Below are 27338 nucleotides of genomic sequence, written 5' to 3' on the forward strand. Positions count from 1 at the left end.
TCATAAAAATATAGGAAAAGCATATACACAGTATATTTTCACGTTGAAATATACTTTTTTTTAAACACTAATATTTATTTAATTCCATCACCCCATTTTTTCACAGAATAAGCTCACCCCAGAGCATCTATGTATATCCCTTACCCAGTTTTACCCTCTCTTATTTTTCTCATGCTCATCTTTACTCTGAAAACAGATTTGAAAGCTGGTATCTTGGATTGTGTCACTTTCTTCTGATTATTTTCTCCCTTAGAACACTTATGGCTCTGCAGCAGTAGTTTCAGACCTCGAGCATCTCATTTTCTAATAGCCTTCCTGAAATGGATTTCAGATTTACAGTCCTTAAAATTCTCTTAATTGAAAGAAACAGAAAGCAATGCAAGAAATACACTGTGGTACCACTGAACTTGCGTGTTAAGTTTTGAAATCAAATTTCTCCTTCACTAACACATTTTAGTCTTCCTTGACACCCAGTGTTACTCATATCTATTCAGAAACAGATTTGCTTACCTGAAATCTAAAAGAAGTTCACAGAGTGCACAATACAATAGCGTGCTGTACTGAATCCAATCACTCTGCCAGCATCAGATCCACCCACCCTTTTCTACTCATTCTGTATCAGAATACAGATGATCCAGGGCACCTTCACACATGACTAGAGTCTCTCGCTTCTAAACTACAAGCTGTCCTTTCTCTAACCAAAATTTTGTTCATTAAGCCAAAACACTCATTACAATTTATCTCAAAAGATGTAAGGTAAAGGGTACTAAAGAAATCTGAGTAAACTGAAAGACATCCATATATGGTATACTTGTTGCTGTAAAAAAGAAAAATTTAGGGTAACAAAATAAAAGTTCATGAAAAGCATGAACTGAAAAACCCTGGAAAACATGTACAGAAGTTTTTTCACAAATAAGTAAATCTGAATCTGCTTTAACAGAATGCTATTACCTGACACTGTGCTTAATGGTAAAAGAAGGCCTGTCACATCAATACAGCTGAATGGGGAAAAAGTTGGTCTCTGCTTGTATGGGTCTAAGTCCAGCCTGACTACCATTAAATTTATTAATTGTTCTATATAAATCACATTTTCTCTTCTGCCTTCTTTCTGTAGCCACGTGAATGATCTTAGCACACAGGGAATCAGTCATGAGACCTCACATTGTTTCTTTCCGCTGAACAAACAGTGACCAGTTTAAAGTATCAACAAAAGATGCCGACACGTTAATCTTGTTCTTAGCGTGATGGCTGCTCATCCTGCTCCTAGTCCCTTCCAGATGGCTCGGTGTGAAAGGGATGGTGGGATGGGGAACAAGGAATATTCCATGCTGTTCTGAACATCTGTTCCACTGCATTCATACATTTAAAAAAACCAATAAAAACCTTACTGTCACTATCAATTTTACTATTTCAACCTAATACTGCTAGACTGACACCAAATACAGTGTAAATGTTATGCATGCATATGACAAAGGAAAAAATGTCTTTTCAAATCACGTACGAGCATTTGTTTTGTTTTTTGCTATCTTAAGAATGGACTTTTTTTGAATCACAAAGAACTTACGCTGCACTGAAAACACGGTTTTCTTTCATACAACCTTTCTGTATCATATCCCAAGAATTTATTATCATCCCTTCTCCTATTTAAGCAAATAGAATTTAACTGAGTCACCATTTGTTTCCCTTTGGTTTTATTATTTACCTTTACAGCAAAGATGCATACTACATATTTGTTGGAGCTTGTTTAAATTTCCTTTGTCCAGTCTGGCACATCACCTAAAAAATGCTTTGCTTTTGCATATAAAGAAGTAGTGGTAGCCTTTTTTTTTTTAAGCACAGTTGAAATAAATTAAAATATAAATACCTTACTACACTATCTACCTCTCAAGTGACATTTACCCTTTAAAAATACCACCTCTTTTTTGAAAACAAGCACCCAGCCAGAACTAGGAGAAACTCAGAACAGAAAGAGGAGGAAGCAATGCTTTGTCCTACAGCACAGGAAAGAATTAGATTGATCATCCCATCATCCCCCCCCCCCCCTTTTGTATCATCTTGACATGTGCGAGCCATACGGCTGCTGAATTATTCAGCTCTTTCTACTTGGAATACCCAATGATTACATGTATGAAAATTTAGAAGTACTGAAACACTGACTGGAAGAGCAGCAGATTGTAAAATCTAATTTGGTTTTGACCTTTAGTACCCTACATGGTAACATTCAGTGAGAAGTTTAAACCAGATGAAGTCAAAAGGAACAAAATCACAAAGCAGCAGAGAGCTAGTTAAAACACCAAGCTAATTAGGTCAGGAACAGCCCTCCACTAGTAGGTCGAAATGTTTCCAGATGTCATCTGGAAACAGGCTTGGATCTTAATCAGATGTGAGCAGTTTGTTATGCAGGCAGAGCCACACAGTTCTCACTTTCCACAGCAAAACTCAGCAGCCCAGACAGTTGAAAAAATGTCTACAGGCCACTATCTCAAAACCCAGATGTATTCCCATAGAATTCCTCACTGACTAGCTAAGACGAATTTAAACCTTAAAATTAAATCATGTCTCAAGTAACTTACTGTGTACTGCAACACTAGTAGATTCCCACCAGTTTAGTACCTGTTAATTTTTCTAGCACAGTAATACCGCAAAACAACAAATAACAATTAAAAAAAATAAATTAAAATATGTCTAAACCAAGAGAATTGCTATTTAATAAACACTGGTGCTAAATTAACAACCATACCAGAATATTTCCCACCTAAAGGGAATTTCTTTGTTCCCTACCCACCTATTGCAGTCCAAGAAGCATCATTACATACTCCTTCAGCTGACAATTAAAATAATAACACAGAGTGGCTTTCCATGTCCCAATTTACGATACACTACTGAGAAAATACTGTAAGTAGTTTCTTTCTGGAAGAAAAGAAACTGTAAGTATGATTCTTTCAATTGTCTCTTGAATGATGGCATTATTGCAGTGCTTACTTTAAGCCTGTTTTAGTTAGCTGATGCACATTCTTTTAAGAGTTTAGAGTGATATACAGATGCATTCTATCTGCACTACAGAAATGACAAAATTCTGTGACAAGAACCATTATCATATAATTTCATTACACTGCTTCAGACAATTTGATGCTGGAACAACTTGTAATAGAATATTAAAAGTCTGCAACTGTAAACAAGTCTTTTCTTAGTGTTCTAGACTACAATAATGTACAAATAACTCCTGCAGACCATTTAAAGTACATTTGTCCCAGTCCTCCTCCTTCACAAACAGCAAGGGTTATCAGAATCAAATGCCTTGATTATATAAAGAAAACCTAAGTTGCAGCTAGGCTTGCTGACTTACATTGATCTCATTTAGCAGAGCCTTACTGGATTTAAAGTGCTCGAAATAACTGTCTGGGTCACAGTCCATGTGATAAAGGCCACCTGGTGAGGCCTCAGGAGTCCTCCTGCAGGGACAGCATGCCATTCAGATCCTCCAATGACCTCAAGCTAAACCAAAAGCAAATTCAGTAATTTGTTTCTCAGAACTCCAATTAGCCTTACATCAGAAGGGAAAGTAAAAAAAGGGATCAAGTATTCAATTTTTTGTCAAATAATATCCATTTTATGGCAATACACAGTGTTCCCCATTTCCCATATCTAATATTCACCACAAAAAACCTTTTAAAAAAGGACTTGGGGTGGGGGGGGGGAAATCTGGTCATAAACTCTTTTACCCCCAGCAGTTGATCCAAAATGTCACATGAAGTGTTACGTTTTCACATAATTCAGTTAATCTAAAATTTCAAATGTCACAGGGAAGTGCCAAGTTTTCTTACAGTTCTTTCCCGTAAAAGAAACCCTCTGGACGTCATATATGCATATACACTCAAGTACACTTTGTGTACATTTATGTTTTATAGATACACACGCAACTTATACGCATTTATTATATATATGGCACACAGAGACGATGGAAGAGACCAATAATGTAGGTCAAACAGCAAAAGAAAAAGCACTTCAGATTAATGTTGAATTGCCATGATACATTCTCCACCTCTACTCTCAACAAACCTCCTCCCCCTTCCAGCTTTCACCAGGCAGGAAAGACTTTACCACTGGGAAACACCTGCAATGATGCTTTTTCAGGCTACCACACTATATATCACAATCCTTAAAATACTTTGCAGTCAAAGCAACTTCAATATCCATCTGAACAGCCACACAACAGCAGCAGAAATTTCCTGGTATGCGTCAGGAAACACACAGACAGCCCATGAAGATTTAAATGATTACAAAATAAAGCAACATCCCTGGAGTTCCTCAAGGTGAAGCTTTACACCCACACTACAAATTTTTCTGATTTTGACACTCCTACCAACACTTGACTTTACCTATATATCAGAAACCTGGAAAAGGCAACTAGTCTGTGTGAGGGGGGAACCAGATTTATTTTGGGTGCTTTCATGGGAAAACTGAACTAAATATTTTGTGTCTGGATCCAACAGCTGAGTCTAAGTGAATTGAAAATTCCTAACTATTTTTATCCTGAGCCAAGTGTGCCATCTGTTCCCATGAAGTCCATCTTCTGGTAGCTACCATACTACAGCATTATCACAAAGTGCCATGTGATCAGGGGCTGGTGTATAAGTCAAGAAAGATACTATGAGTGACAGAAATCAACAGTCAAGACAGTTGTAAAAATAAAATTAAAAAAACCCCAAACAATCAAAATCACAGAAAAACCAAATCACCACCCCTAAAAAATTGCCACAAAGCACAAGCAGCCTTATCAAGGACCCCCATTACTACAGTTCTTGTATTGTGATTATTTCACTCTGGTGCCTAAGGAAGGCTGAGCCCTGGTCAGAGACTTTCCCAGGGTGGGGATGTATTTTATATCTTTCCTACATGTTATCTGCCTGTGCACAGTAACCTGAGCACTAAAGATGCTATTTCCCTCTTCCAGGTAATCTTCCTCACTCTCTTCCACACAGCTAATATCTCCAAGTTAATCACAGAAACCATTCCTGTTTGATGCATGAGAAATAGGCAATGTGTAATTTTCCAGTTCACAAAATTAAATAGTAACAGTTCCAGATGACAGCAGAACAGCCAGTTATCAAAAGTACAGGAGCTCCCTGTACCCCAACAGCTGAATCAGAAGCCAGTAAAACGGGGTCCAGCAAAAATCAAGACAGATCATACTCCTTTTCCTGCCTTTACCAATATTGAAAAAACATTTTTTCAAAACTAATCTACATTGGCAGATATCCATTTGTACCTCTCAGCAGGAACAGAATACTAAGAGAAATGAAACTGCAGTAAAAAAAGTAAATCTAAACACACTTTGTATATTTGTTATTGATATGTAAGGAACACTGAGATTGTAAGCAGATACATCTCCCCTGATAAAAAATATCACATCTTCTCTTGGTGTGTCTTGTTAGGATCACAAATTCAGATGTCAAGGTTCTGCCCACCATTACCTTCTTAATAATTCAACATATGTTGGCCTCAGATTTTTCTTTTTCCTGCTGTTTTGAGGTTTTAGTAGCATTTTGGGTTGGAATTTTGTGGGTTTCTTTGGTTGTTTTTTGGGGAGGGGTTTGAGTTTTTTTTGTTGGGAGTTTTCCTGGGAGCAGGTTAAAGCTAAAATCAGTGTCAGGCAGTACTACAAGTAACATGTAGTTTACTTTGATAAAGGAACACTGGCATACAAAACCTCATTTTCAGCATTAAAGAGATTTCCTCATTACACATACAGTAACTCCCATTGTGAGACAAATAAGCTACTATAAAACCATAGTGAGTCTCAGACAGAATTCAGCAGTTAGTCCTCTGTAAAAATCCCCTTTCAACTCTTGAAGGCTGGAAAGAAACTTGTGTTCCATGAAATCTGGCATTGTATCAACACATCTCCATGGAGCTGGAAGGATAGAAGTGCTCCAGAAACCAGCTTCAAGGAAAAAAAGCATTCTTACCATGTACAAATAATCACTAAGAGGAGGCTTAAGCAACTACTTCTCCTAGCTAAAACTCATCAAATCACAGCTAATATTACTGGGGATGCAGAGGTTATCAGTGATAACACTAAATTTTTAAAATCTGCTTTATTCCTGTATTCTAAATCAGTCCATTAAAATACCCCTTGTGCAACCTTTTGTCTGTCTGTCTTCAAGACATATATGCATAAATATGTCTTGAAAATGTAAACTTAGCTTTATAAGGGACTATGAAATTTCAGAACTAAACAGCGACTATTTGAAAGCATCACACTGATTTATAGCTATGTCTGTAATTCTCTTTAAGTCAATGCCAAGTGTGGGTGAATGCTAAGTGTGAGCTGGGAGGAAAGTAGTCTTACACAGAATAATAAAAGCACAAACCATTAAAATACATGGAGTCCACAATAAAGAACAGCATGAGTTATCAGTTTTTTCACCTGTGAGCCTTTAGGGATGTTCAAAGACTTCAGAGGCTGCATTAGCAAGTACAACAGGAACATAAGCACCTTCGGAGCAGAATAGGTGCTGGTGATGATCCTGAGTCCATCTTGCATACACTTTTTTGTAGGGAAACAGAAATATGCATTCCAACTAGTGCTCTCCCAGTCTATGGACCATCAGATGCTGACACTGCCACATACACCCTAACAGACAATGTTTGAGTACTCATCTGAAAGAGTTCAGATACTTCACAGCTGGAGAATCTGCATCATAAATAAAATCCTGTATCCAAACCAAACCTACAGCACAATACATCCTACAATGTTGTTTCAGCATGCTTTAATTTGCTATATAAAGGCTGAAAAAGAGCAGTTTTATTTTGTTTTAATTTTGTCAGGACAAGATGGAAGAGAGGCAAATACAGGTTAAAAAGAAAAAGAATCATCTTAAGGCGGAAGATATGTTTCAGTATTTTTTAATTATGCTTCCCTCCAATACTTACAAGTGAAGGTTCCATGGATAAGGAAGGAATAAAAAAAAAATATGTACAGGAGTCAGCTTTCTTGATCCTCTCACTCCCTATAATGCACTTGGCCGCCCAATCCTTTGGAAACCTTTGGGAAAGATCTTGTGTTCCTTACTAACTGGCAGTCAAATACACAGCAACATCCTGGCAACAGAGCCAACTAAAACCCACTGAATGAGGAACAGACTGCCTAAACCTAGCAAGGCTGCAACTGCCAAGGAGCATCACCAAGACCATTACAGTAAGGTTACCCAATACCTGCACACCCTGACATTAAATTTACTCTCCAAATGTGAAAGAGGCAAGAAGCAGCATCTCAATTACATTGCTGAGAAGCACAAGAGCCACTTGTGTGCTGGTCAGCATCATCAAGGCCTGTAGAAGCATCAGAAATTGGATCTAGATCACATCAATACTTAGCAACAAATGTTTCAACCACAGCACCAGTTATGTTTCTTTCTCAGAAGCAAAACCCAGTCATTGCCTTAAGATCAGCTCCATTTAAAGTTGTGCTTTTCACGACAGCTGTAAGCCAACAGCTCCTTGATTTAATTAAATGGATTCCTTCTCCCATTCTTGTTTCAACATTTCTGCTGTTATAGCTGCTGCTCCTGGCTGAGCTGCTTCTCATGCTGGAATCAGATTGGAAGCCAGCAAAAATCTAATCCAGGGGAAAGAAGTCAAAGCAGTTTATGGAATTACTACCCTTATATCTGAGAGCATGGAAGTGCTAGTGAAAGCACTCGATCTGCTTCAACACAAAATTAAAAAAAAAAAACCAACCAAAAAACAAAGCAATTCAAGCTGAACTCCCATTTCACACTCAGTTACAGTGTTTAGTTGTGTAGGTGAACAGCAAGCTAAGTACAAGTGACTAGATAACAAGACCTGAAAGACTAGCAACTGCTTCCTAAAGAAATGGCACCAATACTGTCATCATATAAGAATTTTACTTCAGTCATAGAATATGCTGAGTTGGAAAGGGCCTGTGAGGATACTCCAATCCAGCTCCTGACCACACAAGGCAACCCAAAACTTAATCCAGGTCTTTAAGAGTGCTGTGCAAATGCTCCTTGAATTCTGACAGGTTTGGGGTCACGACCACTTTCCTGCGGAGCCTGTTCCAGTGCTTGACCACAACTCCCAGTGATCCATTTTTCCCTAACATCCAATCTAAACTTCCCTGATGCAGCTTGATGTCATTCCCTTGCATCTTGTCACTGAGCACCTGACACGTGCTGGATCAGCATCTCCCTTTCCACCCCCCTCACAAGGCAGTTGTAGAAAGCAGTAAGGTACCCTCTTCCCCAAGATTACACACAGTACCTTCAGCTGCTCCTCTAAAGTCATTCTTTCTAGTTCCAGTCCATCTCATTGGTAGGAACACAAACCAATGACACTAAAGAGCTCAGAACTCCTGCAGTTTTCGGGAACTTCCTGCTGACACATTTGCCAAAATCAGGTAGGCATCCCAGCAAACTCTAAGTAGGTCAACAAAAAATTTACTGAACAGAAAAAAAAACTATATCCCATGTGTGCATTACAAATTCTGATTATCTTTTTAGCTACATAAATAGTTTATGTCTGTATCCTTTCCATCTCTTTCTGAAAAATATGCTTTTAGTGAATGCTAACCTGGTATACATTGATTTCTGTGATTAGTTTACAAAATGAAACATGCAACACTCAAATATTTAAGACCAAATTTATTTTTAAAGAATGAAATATTAAATATGTACTTTTTAAATAAATACACAATACTCCGAAACAGGAGCATGAATAGCAACTCAAGACAAAAATTAGTTTCCTCTTCTCAGGAACAAGAAGTCACTTATCTGATGAAAGGTACCATCAGATCTCAAGAGGAGTAGTTGCCCATAGCTCCTGGTAAACTGTGAAGGTCCCTTTTTTCTTTTCCAAGAGACTAAGATAAAATCAAGGACAAACCATTAAAAAAATTAAGGAACCATTCTCTCTATGTTTTCAATCTAAAATTTAAATTTAATCCAAACTGATCTTGTAATGCATAGAGAACAGAACACTTCTTTACCTGTTTACCATGAATCACCAGTCATAAAATGTAAACAGGTAGACTGCATGTTGAACTGATCACATTCATACTTCCCAACTGAATCAATCAGCATTCCACAGCCAAATACCTGAAACCAGTCAAGTCTTATACTGATGAGAAGATGTCCTGCCCACATTTTACACCCACAGTCCAACCTTCTTCTCCTTTATAGGAGTCCTACTGCTAGTGCTTTATCTCCTCTTTCACATCCAGCACCACTGCTTTGTGCTTATTCACCACTCCAGTTGCCTACACAGCAACCAAGATTTGTGCCCTTCACATGTCCTACAGCTGCTTTGCTCTACTAACCTGCTCTCCACACCTCACTTCTGCAATGCCATGTCTCACTGTTTCTTTGGAAGCTGCCAGCTGGTCCAACAAGAGCTGGAGGCATTGGTAAGTAACAGGAGAGATATAAATTAATCCTTCCAATTACTCTTTCACCCCTGCGGTATTCCAATCCAGTGTTTGCCAACAAGCACTATCAGGTATGAAACTTTTTCTTACTTTTTTTTAATTATTGAAACTGTTTACTTTTCAGAGACAGATTTTAAAGACTGTTTCTTACTCTCAGAACAAAGAGTACAGCAACTAAAAGAATGAGACAGCGTAGTTGCTCCTTCCCCATTTCCTAACCCACTGCCCAGAGATATTCCAAACTCCCCTACCACTGGCAGTGTAAAGCATCCTGTTCAAAGACTGTGTTCTTATTTGAATATGAAAACTCTTCCAACACACCCCATAGCATGTCAACTATTTCCACAAACCTTCAGAAGTAAATGCTACTTCTCCCCAAACAACAAGGAAAATGCACCTAGCTTACTAAAAATGCTGACAGGTTACAGACCAGGCAGCCATCTGTAAAGACTCAGTGTTCTATTTCTTAAGGAGCCACTAATAACAAATTTTAAACTTTTTTAATGCATAGCTTAGGCTACCTTGTAGCTGCAACCAGATAATTTAAGGGCAGTCTGTTTTACCTTGAAGGCTCTTCTCAGTGGTGCCAAACAAGATGAGGCAATAGTCAGAAAGCGACGCACAGGAAGTTTCACCTGAACATGAGGAAGAATTTTGTTACTGTGCAGTGGCCACACACTGGAACAGGTTGCCCAGAGAGGTTGTGGAGTCTCCCTCACTGGACACATTCAAGAACTGTCTGTTCACAATCCTGTGCCATTTGTCTGGGATGGCCCTGCTTGAGTAGGGGGGTTGGATCAGATGACGCACTGTGGTCACTTCCAACCTGACCCATTCCATGAAATACGCAAACTGTACATAAAAAATGAGGAAGCTTTAATGTTAATGTTTGATTTACAAGTAAAAGTAGAATCACAGCAGCCTCCTGCAAACTTAAAGAAAGCAGGTTGAAATCAATTAGGGCACCTATTTCTAAAGAAAGAAAAACACAACTGACTTTTTTCACCCCTCCAGTTCCACAGTGGCTAGTAGTGAACTCTGCCATGAGTTTGTTTCAAAATATTTTGCATACTGGACCAAAACACTTTCCATATTCCCTATTATTAAATTGCCTTGAACAAAAAGATTTCCTAGATATTCATTCTTAACACTACTAGTAAGTAGATTTTGAACCTAAACATGTTTAAGTGAAAACAAGGGGAGGGGATTAAATCCTGTAATGTTAATGTTCAGGATGCTTTTGTTTTTCTTTACATAAACAACAGAAACAAAAAAGATACAGGATTCTTAAGTGAACCTGCTCTAAACCTGCAACTTGCTGTTGCTGTTATACTAGTGATAAAATCTCCCGTGAAACACAAGTATTAGTTTAAAACCCATTGAGCTGATGAGATCCCCCAATCCAAGAGGAACAGACTTCTTAACTACAGCTGTGACCAGCTGGCTGCTAAACAGAAAAAGGACTGCTATTGCCATCTCTGTGATGAGGCTCCAGCGGGCAATGCTGCAGTTGTTGGCACCCTTCCTGAGGTTGAGAACCACATCAAACCAAGCAAAACCCATTGTTTTTTGGAGACCAGCTTGTTTTTTATGGACTGACAGGATGACTGTAGGCACAAACACATTGACTCCAACTCTCAAAGGCTGTAATTTAAAGTTATCTTTGATTACATGGATCTTCCATACACCCCACCAAATTGTGTAACAAACCTATCAATACTTACATTGCTCTTAACTACACTTTAAAATAATCAATGTAATCTACATAGACTACAAGCACATATGGAAAAAATCAAGCCATTAGAGACTAATCTACACACAGTTCAAGAAGTAATTTAACTACATCAGTTAAATTTAGAAGCTGATTTATTTAATCATTGCACAGGCAATGAAGATTTAAACCTCATCTTCAAGCAGGTCCCTGTGCACTAGCTGCATAATTCAGAGGGAAGTTATTATGATGCCAATCACAGAAAAGTTCAGAGAAGAGGCCAATGACTGCATTTATTTGCAGAAATTAAAACTTCCCAGTCTCAGACAGTGATAACAAAGAATATTTCTATATGTGATGAGCGTGCTAAGGCAGACACCACTTTTAATACAGAAAGTGATTTGCTAACATCAAACCCATTTTGCCAGGCTGCAATTTAATTCAACTCCATGCAGTCAAGCCCAAAATATAAATAAGTGCATACTGAAGAGTTTAACCCCAGAGAGGCAAGAGCTAAGCCCAAATACTCAGCTTCTCCTAACATCAAGATCAGACGGAAAACAAGAAAAAGCTCATCAAAAATGCATGTAGCTCAAGATCAAAATCTGTGAACACTTCTATATGATGTTTTAAGTTAGTCTTTCCCAAAACCGGTTCCACATCATTTTGACTTGTCCTGGGGTGACTAGGACATGGCTTTACCATCTGTAATGCAAAATTCTGCAATACTTTCACCTTTCTCATTTTCCCACTTTCACCTTTTTCCACCCCCATGAGACCATTGGGAAAACACTGTCCTGCTCCACTGCTATGCAATTAGTGCTCTGCAGCTTTTCGCTGGTCAAGTAGTCCAAAAACCTCCCACTATTCTTCAGTGACTATTTCTCTCCTGCCCAACCTACTTTTCATACTCAATCTGCCCCATTCCAAAAAGCTTCTTTCTTTCAGGGGACTATTCTTAATGGTTTGTTTTAAACCAAACATTTAAGTTATTAAATAATTCTATAATTTAGCAGCTTCGAAGGTTAAAGGATACAGGTTACACAACTGAAGAGTCAGACAGTAAAGGCAAAAGCCTTGGCACATAAATTTGGTCTAACCATGACTAAAAATATCCAAGTTACTTTCCCAATAAAAGTATTTCTAAAGACTGGAAGAGTATTATCCACACAGCAATCACAAATATAATTTTAACATCTGTTTTCAAAATGTGTATAAAGTATTTTTATCTGCCAGACTAAATGTAAAGGTCTATTTCTTAGAATTGCTTTTATGTGATGACAAAATAATTCTTCTGGTAGCCTACTGAATTGACAGCTGGGGCTAGTAAGCATCAGAGGCTGTTTTCAAGCCCTGCATGTGGTATTTCATTCCTCACTACATGCCCTCTAACTTTCCTTGTGGAAGGCATTTTTGTACTGTAGTGTTGTAGGTTTGTAATGGATGTTTAGAAAAGCCAGTGAATGCTAGTCACAGAGGATGGATGGCATTTTAAGAAATCAGCAACTTTAACCAACATTTAATATACTGGTTTTATCAATCTGACAACTTTTTGGAGCATTTATGTTAGCAAAACACAGAAGGAAAGCCAGAGAAGCAAGACAAGGCACAACTATAATCCAAGTGACAAAATGAGTAACTTAATTTCAAATTCAAATGCCTTACTATGCATGCAGAACAGGTGAATTAAGTTTTTTATTATGACTTGTAAGTGAAATTTTCTTTAAATGGGTATTTAAAAAGAAAATATATTACATTTCTGTAGAAATCAACCATTATTTTAAGTACAAGTTTCTCATTTTATTGATAAGGTAGCTTACAAATTTTATGTCCAATGAGAATGTTTGTGATACGTGACTGATTATGACCAAAAATTAGAATTTGTTTACTAGAATTAGGTTTTAATTTAAAAAAAAAAAAACAAACCTTAAAGGTTGATATTTTCAAGTATGCTCAGCATTGTCTTTATACACTCATAAGTTGTATTAAATTCCAGACTAGTTACACACTTTACACTTCAATTAAACTCTATATGAGTTGGGCTTAAACTGTACAAAAACCAGAAAATGCTTGATAAAACTACACTCAATGAACAGCAAATATCTCAATATATTTTTTGTAGTTTTATTAATAAATATAACCAAAGTAAAATACTCCAAAACCAAGGTTCTTATTCCTGTAATAACTAATTTCTATAGCTTCCCATGAATAAAAGCAATGACGTTTCCATTCAGCACAAAATGCAACTGAAATGTAACAATGCTGTAACATTCAATGTTTCATTAAATAATAAGCAATATTCTAATCTAGTAGTCTAGTAGTGAAGCATATTTGCAGTCCTGGATATGCCCATTAGGTTTACCCTTGGGGTTTTTCTGGAGACTAGTGTCACTTTCCCTGACACACTTCCTCTGCTTTCGACACTTAGCAGAAGATCTTTTTTCCAAATTATTTCAGTATATAACCACTGATTTACCTTTCCATTTAATGGGTAATGCATGAGGGGTAAAGGGGGAAAGAGTGGGTTCTCTTTCACCTTTCTCCTTCAAAAGCTGTTACTTTAACCCTCCCACTCCTGTGTGGACTATATTGCTTCCTTATTCCTTCATTCCTCAAAACAGTTTCCTACTTGAAATTGTGAATGCACGTATTTTCCAGAATTATTCTTTTTCCTAACTTTAAGTGCAATCTCTTTCAGAACATATATGCTGAAAAGTATCTTGAGTATCATCAAGCATATCCTCAGAACCAAAACTGAAACAAGCCTAAGTGAATTTCAGCTAAGGGGAAAAGCGTGGCAAAGGATTATAGCCAAGGTTACAGACAGAGGCAGCTCTAGGACACAGGAGAACAGTATCCTAAACAACAGTCTCCTAAAGCACTGCTGCATACTTTACTGTTTCTCAGAGACCTTGCAGCAAGGCTGGCCATGGCTTCTGCCAAAGGAAGCACTGTAGTGTGCAATGCAGGAAGAAAACAGTCTCTCCCTACAAGAAGTAATACTTCTTTTAACCTCACCCTCTCAGAAGGAAGAACAAAAGATCTGCTCTTCAGCTTCTTCCCCTGCTCAAAAGCTTTCTCTCTCCCACTGCAGATGCCAACAAGATGCAGATCCTGTAAATACACATATGCATACACTTACCAGCTTTACTTATTGTAACAAAATTGTCTGAACTTTGCAGCAGTCCTTCACTAGCATCTCCGGGTGTGTCTCACCTCTTAGGTCACACAGTGAGGGAAATGCTACACTTCCAGGAATGCAACAGATAGTCCTCATCTAAAGGTCCCTGGAGTTGAGTGCGGCAGCTGAGACAGACTGGGGGCAGGGAAATATCTCCCCACACAGCTAGTTTAATATCAATAAATACAAATCTTTTATTATCCGTTGGACTTTGATGCAAACAAACAAACATTCAACCTCAGCAGATTTAGTTTAAATCTCTTAGACAATACATCAACAAAGTACAGATTATACAGGGTAAAAGTAATTAACAGATGCAAATTTATAAATCCAGTATCTCATGAACAACCATGAATAAAGTAAATTTATTTCCATTTCCTACATAATAAGATTAGTATTTAAATGCTACCAGTCTCCTGGGTGGGCAATGCTTATGATGTTTTTTTTTCAGGGCCTAATAAAGCACATCTTCAACATCACATAAATATAAACCTCCTTCTCCAGGCTACTTCAAGACCTTCTGGACAAGTTTCCAAAATTAATCACTGGTCTTCAGTTTGAGGGACTTATCACAGTCTTCAAAGCTATTTGTAGATTCACACAAATGCGAAGTAAGTAACAAGGAGTGTTTAGTAAGAGCTCTCTTGAACAGCTTACCATTTAAAAAGGAGTGCAGAATGTCCGTACTGCTTACGTGTTTGAGATGACAGCTGCTCTCTAACTTCCTGGTACACTCAGGTGGCTTTTTCTGCAAACAAAGACATTTTAAACTCAGTCTTTCAGTAAGAGAATAATTAAAACTATGCATTAAAAATGGGATTCAGTTCAGTGATCAGCTGAAAAAAAAAAAAACTTAGTAAAATATGCATGAGGAGAACCCAGAGAGTTTTAACTGTTTTGTGCTAAATATTTCATGATGCAGCTTAATTTTTTTCAAGGTAACAAAATAGCTTGTGTTATTTTATAATCAATTTTTAAATAGAAAGATCAGCAGAGAAAGTAACAGTTACCCACTTGAAGACTGCGGGGATGGAAAAATGAGGTAACGGCCTACAGTAATGCACAATAAAACAGCAGGCTTAAATCCCTCTGAGATTCTTCACAGCAAATTAAATATTACTGAACAGAAACCCACTAAAATGGACTAAAAAAAGCAATGAGAATCTCTTGCAAAAATTAAGTAGTGAGATGTTTCCATGAAACTATTACAGTTCCTAGCATCAAGAGAACATTGTGACTTACAGATTAGCATTTAGTCTTACACTAATTTTTTATAAATTAAGGTCTTTTTGCAATTAAAATATAAATGCCCTTTCTGCAAGAACTGTATAAAAATGATCTCTAAAACAGATCACTTGCTTAGAGGAGGCTGATACTATTACCATATTTTTAAAGGGTGCTATTACACATTTTCTTGCCTAAATATTTTAGACAATTAAAATTTACAAGAGGAAAAAACCTCCATCTCAAGGACACAATTATAAACCGAGATTTATAAGAAAGACAAAGCATCGATAAAAGCAAGAGACTGTTGAAGTCACCACACAGATTTCTCAAAGGCAAGACAGCAGTGTCCTGCTTGCTCACTGTTACCACCTGCATTGCTCACTTTCCTTCATCCTCACTCAGAATAGCACAGCTTTAAGGTGCCCAGACCTTGATTCCACTAAGCACTGGTGCAGTAACCACCCATTCCAAATAAAATGTTGTCCTCTAGTTAACTTGCTCACAAAAATCTCCCAGTTTGTCAGGGTGCTGGTCCTCACTTAGGCGTTTATGTGCTTAGAGAAAAAACTTTTAAAGAGACACATTATAAAGGCTCACATACATACAATTCATTCATGATCTCATTACCAGGACAGGTGTACTGTATGGGGAAAGTGCCTTCCAAACACAGCTTCCCAATCCCAGTTAAATTGTGTCAGACAGGATCCTATTAGCCCAAGTTAACATAAGATGGATGTGGACCTGCTGAAGGGACCCCAGGAGGGCCACAGTGATTATTAGGGGAGCTAGAGCATCTTGTCCTATGAAGACAGGATCCTGGAAGGCTCCAGGGAGACCTTACAGCAACTTCGAGTACCAAGAGGAGACCAACAAGAGAGCTGGAGACGGACTTTTCACAATGAAAAGACAAGGGGGAATGGTTTTAAATTGAAAGAGGTACGTTTAGGTTACATATTGGAAAGAAATTCTTCACTGTGAGGGTGTTGAGAATGGATTGCCCAGTGGAAGTGTTCAAGGCCAGCTTGGATGGGGCTTTGAGCAGCCTGGCCTAGTGGACAGTGTTCTGCCCATGGCAATGGCATTGGACCTAGATGTTCTGTAAGACTCCTTCCAGCCCAGGCCATTCTGTGATTCTGTGATTTCAACCAGCAGTGATTTAAGTATGCCTGTGGCTCAGGAAACAGTAAATCTGCTTTAGAGCAAATAGCACTACATTAAAAACACTACAGAACAGACATCATAGAGCACTTGCAGTACAAGGTGACTGAAACTTTATATAGATCTTAAACCCTCTAGTACTACCAGGGTGGCTGAGAATGTATTCACACACCACATTATCCTCAGCAGCAAAGGCACCTTATGAAGTGCTCAGTTCCCTACATGAGCTGCACGTTTTCATTCACATGCTGCAGTTTACCACTTCCATCATTCACATCTATGCACCATCTGCAGCGCTGCACCACAAACAGGATCCCTCAGTCCATCCTGTGATGAAAGAACTCCTCACTCAACAATATAAGATCTATACAGGGATGGAAAGCAAGCTGAGAATTACCACACCGTGAGGACAAATCTCAGCTTTCACAGTGAAATAAAATCAAATTAACTATCTTGACGTATATTTCAGTATAAATCCTTATCTGGTTAAATAAAAACATCAAGATGTGGTTAATGTCAAGCCGTTTTAGATCTTTTTTCTGTATTCAGATTTTTGAGATATACATATTTTTCTTAAGTGGAAGATTGAAAGAGGCCCAGAATAAGCCAACAAAATGTTGGACTCTCTTTGTGTTCTGCATTTAAGATACACAGTTATGATGAAAACACAAGATACAGAAAGGAAAATATGTTTTGGTACACCACTAACAGTCCAGCAAGACCTATCTACTGCCCAACTGTGAAAACACACACATTCCCTTTTGAATGGATTCTTTCTTTCCCATGAAATCCTCAAGAGGAAAAAAAAAAACCAAACTACAACAACAAAAGCCATTATGAAACGATTCCTACTCATTATCAAGTACATCACTGACTCCTCTGCCAAGTGCCCCATTTGACGCATTCACTGACTAAATTACATAAAGTACTACACAGTATCAACAGGATAAGAATTTAGACATGCAGAATGTGTAACAGTGACTTCTGGTAAGAAATTTAAATCCAGCTAAATTTTGTTTAAAATCAATGTTTTAAAGCTTTCTAAACAAAACTCCTAGAAATGAGGTTATTATAGGCAAGCAATTTGAAGAACAAGCTATATGGCACACAGAGGATTACTTCAGAAATCCACAGGAAAAAAACATAAAGGATTTAATGCAAGACATAACTTTTACACAGATTGAGGATTAAAAGTATCCAAATGGCAGGTCATCATGAAAATGGTGAAAAAAGGATTTTATTTTGAAGTCTGCTTTCTGGGATGTGGGGAGGGTTTTTAAAACATGTTTTCATATATGGAGACCCAAAGCTTACCGTTACAGTTTGAATTCAAGCAACTGCATTACCATACCTATGCATACACACAAGAAAGGAAGGTCTTTATAACTTCAGTACTGGTTTGCCTTGTTAAATTTGTGCATGTATTCAATCTTAAAAGCATGAAACTCAGTCTTAGAAACTACTGTAACACACATTTGGAAAACACAGACAGGTTCTGAAGTCTTCAAAGAGCAGAACCACACATCAATTAGTGGTTAGGTTCCCCTTGATCATAAGCACTCCTACAGTGGGATGGGGGCTTTTCTGTAAGAGACATACAATCAGTTACTTAAAATTATGGATGCGCTCTCAGTAGCACATCCTAAGCAGCTTTCATGAGATTGATCAAGACAACTCAGAAGTTCCTTATCTTTAAACTAGACTTGTTTCATATCCCAGTCTTAAATTCAGACACAGAACAGGAGCAGCATAAATACACGGCAACTCATGTTTTCCAGGTGGTCTTTAATTAAACATTCACTTGCTGTTGTCTAGTCTGAACTCTAAGTCTCCACAGCATTCAGAAGTGCAAAATTAGTTGGGATAAACACTGTACTTGGAGTGCAGAGAGCAATCTGCCCTTTGACAAGTCCTCAAGGGACAATTTCCCACTCTGCATCTTCTTGAGAGCCACTCTGACAGTCAGACTTAACCACAGCACCCAGTGTGTCCTTTGCCATCAATTCCTTCCAAAGAACAAACAAGTTCAAGCTCTTGGAGTTTTTCTTCATAGCACAGGCAGACAAAATAAAAACATCCAGCCTGTGTGGAGTACCTGGTGTCTTTTATTCCATTTCAGTTGCTGGATTACAGCACATATATTCACTATTTGATTGAGTACAGCAGTCCTTCAGTACTGGACAGAGGAAACCCATCTAAACAGCAGGCTTGCAAAATCCTAAACATCCTATGGAATTTATCTGAGGTAAAACACTTGATCTTCAGAGATTTTGCAATCCACAAAAGCCAGCCCATCAAGCCTACGTGCCAGCCAGTAACAGCAGTGGTTTGTCAAGACATTTCTTCGCTGGAAAGAAGCACGACCATCCCTTCATCTATCACCTCTTTGGTGTCTCAAAAAGAGGCTTGCCCAGCACTACGCTCTCTTCTTACAGTCAGCACTGACTTTTTACTGCAAATGAAGCCAAAGAAAGATTACACCACAAATTACTAGTACCAACCACAAGAGACAGGAAGTAGCTCTCTTATCTTTGATACAAAAATAAAGGGTTCTTCTACCACCAGGAAAGACAAAAAGCCAGTACCTCTGAGAACGAACAGATTTCAGGTGGGATATCAATACCAAAATATTTTCAAACACTTGAAAAGATTTGCTGGCAACATTCACCACCCCTAAATTCTTCACAGATAACAAACCTAAATCACAGCACAAGTCTTCTGTATTATGAGCCTGTTCCTTCTCCCAATACAGCCGTGCAATCTTCTCCAGAAAGTCAGAGTACACATCTTTACAAAGTAACAAAAAGAGCTCACTCCTAGCCTGTAGAGATGTCTCCGTAATGCTTCACAAAATGAATGCTGATGGCTTTACTTAAGTGGATCCCCATTCCCATGTAACAACACTAAAAATGGGTCATCCTCAGCAGACAGCATCTCTAAATTTCAGTTGTTACCCACCCAGCATTACATACCACGGTTTTTCAGTTACTAAAATTCAAGAATATGTTCCTTAAAATAGAAAAGCCCCTTAAATCCGACTTTCTGGAGCATTCAACCTCACTTCTTGTTGTTAGCAGACACTGCTAAAAATAATGAACATCTAGACAGATGCTTTGTGTAAGTACTCCAGACAGAAAACCTGTGGGTTCATTAAGGGGATTAGTCCAAGGCTAGGTACTATGACTTTCAAGTTAAATGCTTCATTAAAATACCTGAATTTGGTGACAAAATCAATCCAAAAATATTGTCAGGTCATTAACAGCTGACATTCAAATCAAATATCAGATCTCACCTTGTGCTGGACAAAACTTGAGATTTTCTTCACTCATACTTCTCCAGAACTAGTAGAGGGTCATGTAGAGGTTGCACCCTACAGTTTCATAATGTTAGAGAAAAGTGGCAGAGTAAAGGAAGTATCAATCAGCACAGGCCACAGAACCCCACTGAAAAGCATTAGCCAAAAATACCATATACACACACATATAACCACAAGTAAGACACCTCAAGACTGATAAATGAAATCTAGTAGGCTTCAGAATGTCCAGGGGAAAAAAAAGAAACTAAACAGAACTGATGTGGTTTTTAAAAAGGGGAAAAAATACCACACCAATAAAGAGATACAACAGCAAAGGAGGCAGCACCAAGGTCCTACTGAACGACTCAGCACTACCGTAGCTGACAGCCAGCTTCAATTCCATGGAATCAGAATTATGCAGATGGTCACAGCCTGGATCAAGCAAGCAGCTGCTCTCTCTAGCACACCTCATTCAGGGCCAAGACATATTTTTTACATCTCGACCTAGCTGAAAGCAACTACTCACATCACTCCACGGCTAATTCCCCCACAGCTTGTTGGTGAAAGAGAAATTAAAAAACCTAAGAGCACTCAGATTTAATGTTTAGAGAACAGAAGGCACATCCTTCACCCAAACAGACAGAATAATGCTTTGCATATAGAGGACTGTGTATATGGAAATAATTTCACCTTTCCTGTTATTGTGTCATGGGGCTTTGTAGAAGGATCTACACAGATTGGGACTATTGGAACTATCATTGGGCTATCATTTATAGCATGAAGTTTAACAAGTCCAAATGTTGGACTTTGCACCTGGGACGAAGTAATGCCAGACACAAGTAAAAACATGTGGAGAGGGATCTGGAGTACATGGAAGGCAGAAGCTCAATCTGAGTCAGCAGTGAGCTGTGGCAGACAGGAGGGCAAACCCCATCCCAGGATGCATCAAACAGCATCACCAGCCAGGCAAAAGTGGGGGCTGTCCTGCTGCATTCAGTGTTGGTGTGGCCTCAGCTCAAGGACTGTCTGCTGTTCCCAGCTGCACCAGTTGTGAAGGTGCTTGAATGCGTCCAGAGGGGTTCAACAAAGCTGGAGAAGGGGCTGGGAGGAAAAATCCTGTAATGAGTGGCTGAGGACTTGGGGTTTGTCTAGTTTGGAGGAACAGAGGCTGGGTAGTGACCTTATTGCTCTCCACAGCCTCCTGAGGAAGGTATGTGTAAAGGGAAGTATTGAGCTCTGCTCCTTGGGAATGCTCCACAGCTGCACCAGGGGAGGTTCAGGCTGGACAGTAAGAGGTGTTTCATCACCAAGGGAGGGTGTCACACACTCAAACAGGCTTCCTAGAGAGGTGGTTGATGCCTCAACCCTTGGCAGAGTTTAAGAGGTGTTTGAACAACATCCCTAACAACATGCTTTAACTTCTGGTCAGCCCTGAAGCAGTCAAGCAGCTGGACCGGATGAGGACTGTAAGTGCCTTCCAGCTGAAATATTCTGTTCTCATAAACAGCTCTCTCACATGCACATACTTAGGTATGCAAGTAGGTAACACTGCAGTTTTACTGCAATGTACCTACAGATACAGATCTCTATATACATAAAACCAGTATGTTTTATCACTAGAAAGGTACTTGTGAGAAGTGTGAGGTTTTCTCCCAGTTTTAAAGTCTCAAAAAGCATATAAATTGTTTTCAAACAGACATAGGTATCATACAGATTAATCATTAAAGAGCCACCATTTATAAAATTAAAACTCAATGCAATTAAACAGTTTAATGACTCCTTACAGCTGATCTATGGGGTTCAATCAAGGACATTATTATGTAAAGAAGTAAGGTGGGTGAGAAAGGAGGGACAGAAATTAAAGCATTTTAACAGGTGAAACTTATGTATTGAATTATTCCATTTTACATCCCAGCTGGAAAGCTGCTCCTGAAAGAGACTGACATACTTTAGCTACATGGTTCAGGTCTATCCCAACTTCTCTAGGGGCTTTTTCCCCTCCCTCCTACTGTTTTTAAAGGACCAGATACAACAGGACGTTTTGCTTGTTTCTTTTGGGTCTTTTTTGTTATAAACATTCTTATTTATAAGCCAGTTAAACTAAAGCAGTTTTGCATGGATCTGTGACCTCAAATCTCACTCAATGTAGAGGAGCTTAGCAGTTTAGGAAGATCAAACAAATCACCAGAAATCCAGAAGTAAAGTCCAGTTTTTCTTTTGAAAAGAAGGCTGAAGTGGCTTAAAACCATCATGACTGCTGTTACCATGGTATTTTTATGGTTTTAATTAAGACCTGTTTTCATACAAAGGAATTTTAAACTATTTTTTTTAACATGCGTAATGAAAAATATCAACTTCATTATCCTAATCACATAACCCACCCAGGTCATCAACTGCCTTACCATCAGATTCAACACCACACAGTGGATACTAACTAATGAGACTAGTTTTACCTGTTCCTACTACATATTCCCATAAATCCTGTCCTTCAGATTACTTCACTATGATATTCACAGCCATGTTTAGTATTTTCTGCTGAGGGGAAGGAAGAAGAGGCAGTCAGCTGCCACAAATGCAGAATCTTACAAACTCATTTCCACTAAGAGATTTAGAAGCAATGAAGATGTGATGTGACCACAAAGAAAACCTAAATTACTTAATAAACACAATATATACACAATATCAGTTTTCTCCATAATAAAGTGACTGCAGGTAAATTATCCTATTCTGGATTGATTTCTTGTCTGCATCCCTTCCTCAGTCTTCCAACAACCAGAAAATACCCATTTCAATTTTGCCTTCCTCTATTAGCATTTTGAAAACTATAAATAATTTAGATTTCCAATAATTAAGTACAGATTTACATCATGTAAAATGCAAAATATCTTGACTTTTGGGAAAAAAATAAACATTTAATGTGGCAACTGGTTGCGGAAAGACATGGGTTGCCAATAAACATGCAAGAACTTTCTTTAATTTGAAGAGCAGCTATTCTGTTTAACCCTATGTAGGCAGGAGTGGAGGCACAGCACGTGTCACAGGAAAGAAGACATGCCCGGTTGCAGGGCAATGCCATGTCTGCCCAGGCAGCAGCTGACAGCTCCAGAGCAATGTGCAGCTTACATTTGGAAATGGAAGCAACCAGACATTCTGGTTATTACTGACCACGTCATTCTGGGATGGGAAGAGAGAAAAGACAGCAGGAAGCCTGGCACAAGTTCAAATCCACCTCTTCCCACCTCCATATAAAAAAGCAGAAACCACACAATGCTTTGAAGAACAACAGCTTCACTTCCCAGAGAGCAGGGCCAGAGCTGTACAGCTGTGACACACGGCTTCCTCTTTCCCTCTTCATTTAACAGCTGTTTGGTGCTGGCAAGAGAGCAGTACAGGAATAAAGTACAACCAAACTGGGAGGCTCAATTAAAACTACTGATATGCAGTGCATTAAGCTTTAGTTCAAAGAGCACCAGCACATGCACTGCAGATGGGTGGAAGACTGCAATTAAAGCCACACCAGATGCAGAACTTGTTGCCTTTACTCTTCTACCACACCAGACCTCGGATTGAAATGCTCATGTAGCTCCTCAGACATGACCTCTGTGACCAGCATGTGCTGAGGAGGTGTAAGCACCACAATCATTTGAGCCAGCCATTCATGTTATGAAACCTCTGCCAAATTCCGCATCAAGCGCAATGAACTAAAACAGATAATTCAAGAAGATGTAAAACCTTCTTTTGTTTGGAGGTTTTTGCTGATGTTTGGGGTTTGTTGTTTTGGTATTTTTTTCAAAGGCTCCTTTATGAAGTACCACTTTATCATCTGATCTCAAATGACACTGTGTTTCCTTCTGTGCAGATGTACACTGGCTTTGTTGTTGTAGAAAACCTTGCTGCAGATTACCATGGGAATCACACTTTTTTTTAGAGGTGAGTGCCCCCAACACTTTCAAGATCCTATGTTTTCACAACTACCTCATTTTCAAGCATAACAACATGATAGAAATATTTTGCCCTTGAGAAAGGCATTTATTTAGGAGTGGCCTCTTACCAAGTTAAGATATAAATAAGTCTGTTCTGCAACAAAACCACTACTTATGAGCCAGCTGTTCCATAGGTCATGTTCTCTCATATCCAGAATCACCAAAAGTTTCAAGCCTACAAAAAAAATACTGCTTAAGGTTCCCACTTTGGCCAAGTTTATTCTTCTTTTAATACCCAGTAAGAATCTGATTCCAATCAAGTCCTATATGCTTTGAACAAGAAAAGAGGATGAATACTTCATTATACACCTGCAGAAATGAGCAAAAAAAAAGTATGGAATGCATATTTTTGAGAACCCTACTAATATAATGCAAATCACCTAATCCGCCGTGGAATTCAATTATTTCTACAGTCTTATCTTCCTACAGTTATATTTATTTTAGTGTTTTCTTCAAAGTGGATTTAGAAGCCTCAAAAATACACTTCTGACAAAAGAATACTTGTCCTTCCAGCTTCATATTTCAGATAAGCTTTTGTTTGAAAGTTTCCTCCATAATTCAGTTCTAAAATATCAGGTTAAACATCTTAAATAGAATATAGCAACCCCCAGTAACCCTTAATTAAATTCACTAGTTTTATTCCTCTAGATTCAACACCCATACTTCTCACTCTCACAGTTCAATCTCCCTGATGTTTCCCACCCAATGCTAAAGCACGTAATTTTTCACCTTTCTTAGCCTATCCGTACAACTGAATGAACCTAGACAAACTTCTTTGAGTAACCCGGACTGCTCTATGCTGTGTTTATTGTTCTGTGATGAGCCATGAAGAAAGTTAACTTTGACCAACACATCAAAGCTGTTCACTATTTAGGCTATCACCCCTTAAGTTCACAAAACCTAATTCAGTGTACTTTCTAAAGCTCCATATTCAAAAGCATTAACAGCAGTAATTCCACCAAGATGAATAATAGCGGGGATACTCAAACTACATATTTGGAGTTAGGGTATTAAACACCACCATTACCAAAAGTAGAAAATGAGGCTATATTTTTTATATCTGAACCTCAACATTGAAGTTTGCTTTAAAAAAACTTGATTATTACAGGCTGCCTATGTGCCTCTCTAACTTCCTCAGCTCATTTGGCTGAGAAAAACACTTGCCAAGCTTGGATTAGCATTTAGCAGCTTCGGGACTAACTGCGCTTGTTGTTTCAACCTTGACAACCAACTGCATGGACACACTATTATATTTAAGCTTCCAGAAGCATTTAACATTTGATTCTGCTGAAAATACAGTTCTATTATATGTTTTGAAAATAAAATCACTTTTTCCTCTTTTGGAAATCCATGATGATGCCAAACATATGCTTGTTTTCCAAACAACAACTGTTTAAAAGAAAGAAAACTCTTTCTGATGTTCCTGCCAAAAACAACATTCTGTGGCTTAAAGAAATTTGATAGTAAGCAGTTCACTCAGCTAAGGGAAGAAGGATTTACATTTGGCAAGGATTTACACTTCAGGTCTTGCATCTACTTCCCTCCATTTTAAATTTCTTTGGGGATGCATGTGGCAACTGGGAAGGGTTTTTGTTGTGGTTAGTTGAGGTTTAGTTTGTTTACATCTCCAAGTATTTCACTTTCCAAAAATAAGGCATCTGTGGGTTTTACTAGAAATGACACAAAGCAGAAGTTCATCATGTTTTTCTTTTTTACAGGGAATACTAGGATATAGAAGAGAGTTTTGAAGGGAAGTAAAAGACCAGAAAAAAACGCATCAGCGAGAGTTTGCAGCAACGAGAAGTGGAACAGAAAATGTAAATGAGGAAGTGGCACACAAAACGTTAACAGCTTCATTTTAAAGCACAGAACAGGGAGGGAAGGCAAAAGATTTTGCTTCAGCAGCCTTTGTTACAGGCAGCAGTAATGCTACAGACCCAATAAAGGTGGTTATTTCACTGCTGCCCCAATAGTTTCAGATTAAGAGACAAAATAGCTAACAGAAACATGCAGATTGGACTGTATAGTACATAAGATTTATTTCTGTACATTTCAGAAAGCCAGGGGTTTAAGATGAGGATTCAATCTGCTACAATATTTGACTCTGTCCTTCATTAGTAACTCACAGAAATAGTAACTGGACCAATTTACTGAGCAATGTAAAATATTTAGTCCATTCCAAGCAGCTAAGAGAACAGAAGTTCTTAATTTTGTCCCAGCTGTGGAGTATTATGTGCCTCTCCCCAGTTTTTGCAAATAGAGTTCTAAATCCCATTGAACAGAGCCTTGCCATCACCCTCCAAGATACAGAAATTACCGAAGACTGCTAAACATGCTCCAGCATCATTCCAATTAGTCAGACAATGCTTCAGCCACCTGAGCAACTAAGCACGACACCAAGCTGCAGATCCACGCAAGCTTCAAGGCCTCCAGAATTGTTAGTACAGCAACCAGAACAACATTTCACAAAGCACACACCTCTTTCAGTAAGATGGCAAGTAGTCTAGAAAAAAGATCAGAATCCCAATGATGTTACAGTAGTATTTCAGATGCAGATATTCCAGGTTAAAAGGGTTAAGGTCTTATTAAGGTTAAAAACCACTTATTAGTCCACCAACATGGAAGCTTCTCTTGTCGTTTTCAGTGCAAATCCAATACGGAAATTCAGCAATTAGACATGTCTTCACAGCATGAACAGCTTGAGCTATTAGGTGTAGTTCCTTATATTCAGCGTGTGCTTGTGTGGAGCTACCCACTTGGAATCACAGGATACCTGAAATTTCAGCATAGTCCACAAGAGCATGAGCAGCGCTTGATGACAGAGGTAAATGTTATAATAGCTACACTTCATATGAGGGCTGAAAGATTATACCTTGGCACATTCTCAGGCATGCCTCTGGAAGGCATCACACCATGCCCAAGCTTTGCAACTCTTGCTAGGAACACACAGTGATTGCTACAGCGAACATGAACAAGACCTGTAGGATTGGAAGAGAAAGTTTTAAGAGAAGCAAGCTGGCTGAGCAGAAAGAGACAGGATCTCCTCTATCTAGGGAAAAAAAGAAGCTGCTGAAATGCTAGTTCCTGATTCCTTCTGCCAAAAGAAGGGTGGATAGAAAGCACGTGGCTTTCACAGCTGCTTGCCTAGCAATGCAAATACCTTTCTCCTACTATTCAGTTAAATAACCTGAAGCAACTTGTATCACTGTACCAAGACATCCTCTTTAAATATGACTTAAGATTTAACTGCAGCTCCAATCCAGCTCCAGAGGTGAGCAGAAACTTCAGTATTCCACGTGCAGAAAACATTGATACAATACAGCCTTCAAAGTCAG

At 38.6% G+C, this 27338-nt stretch overlaps 1 protein-coding gene across 5 annotated transcripts in view; it reads right to left on the reverse strand.

Moving 5' to 3' along the window:
• Positions 1–27338, reverse strand: part of WASF3 (WASP family member 3) — a 64202-nt gene that overhangs the window by 31707 nt on the left and 5157 nt on the right. For 4 of the 5 annotated variants that reach the window (XM_014257397.2, XM_088051926.1, XM_088051927.1 and 1 more), the window contains one exon: positions 14998–15088. The gene's annotated coding sequence lies outside the window, so the exon portion shown is untranslated. Of the gene's footprint in view, positions 1–14177; positions 14274–14997; positions 15089–27338 lie in introns of all 5 variants that reach the window. The other variant, XM_088051929.1, reaches the window with a different exon arrangement.

This window comes from Pseudopodoces humilis, chromosome 2 (genome assembly GCF_049639895.1).
Source record: "Pseudopodoces humilis isolate 2021_Gansu_Grassland_sample_001 chromosome 2, ASM4963989v1, whole genome shotgun sequence".
NCBI classification, from domain to species: Eukaryota; Metazoa; Chordata; class Aves; order Passeriformes; family Paridae; genus Pseudopodoces; species Pseudopodoces humilis.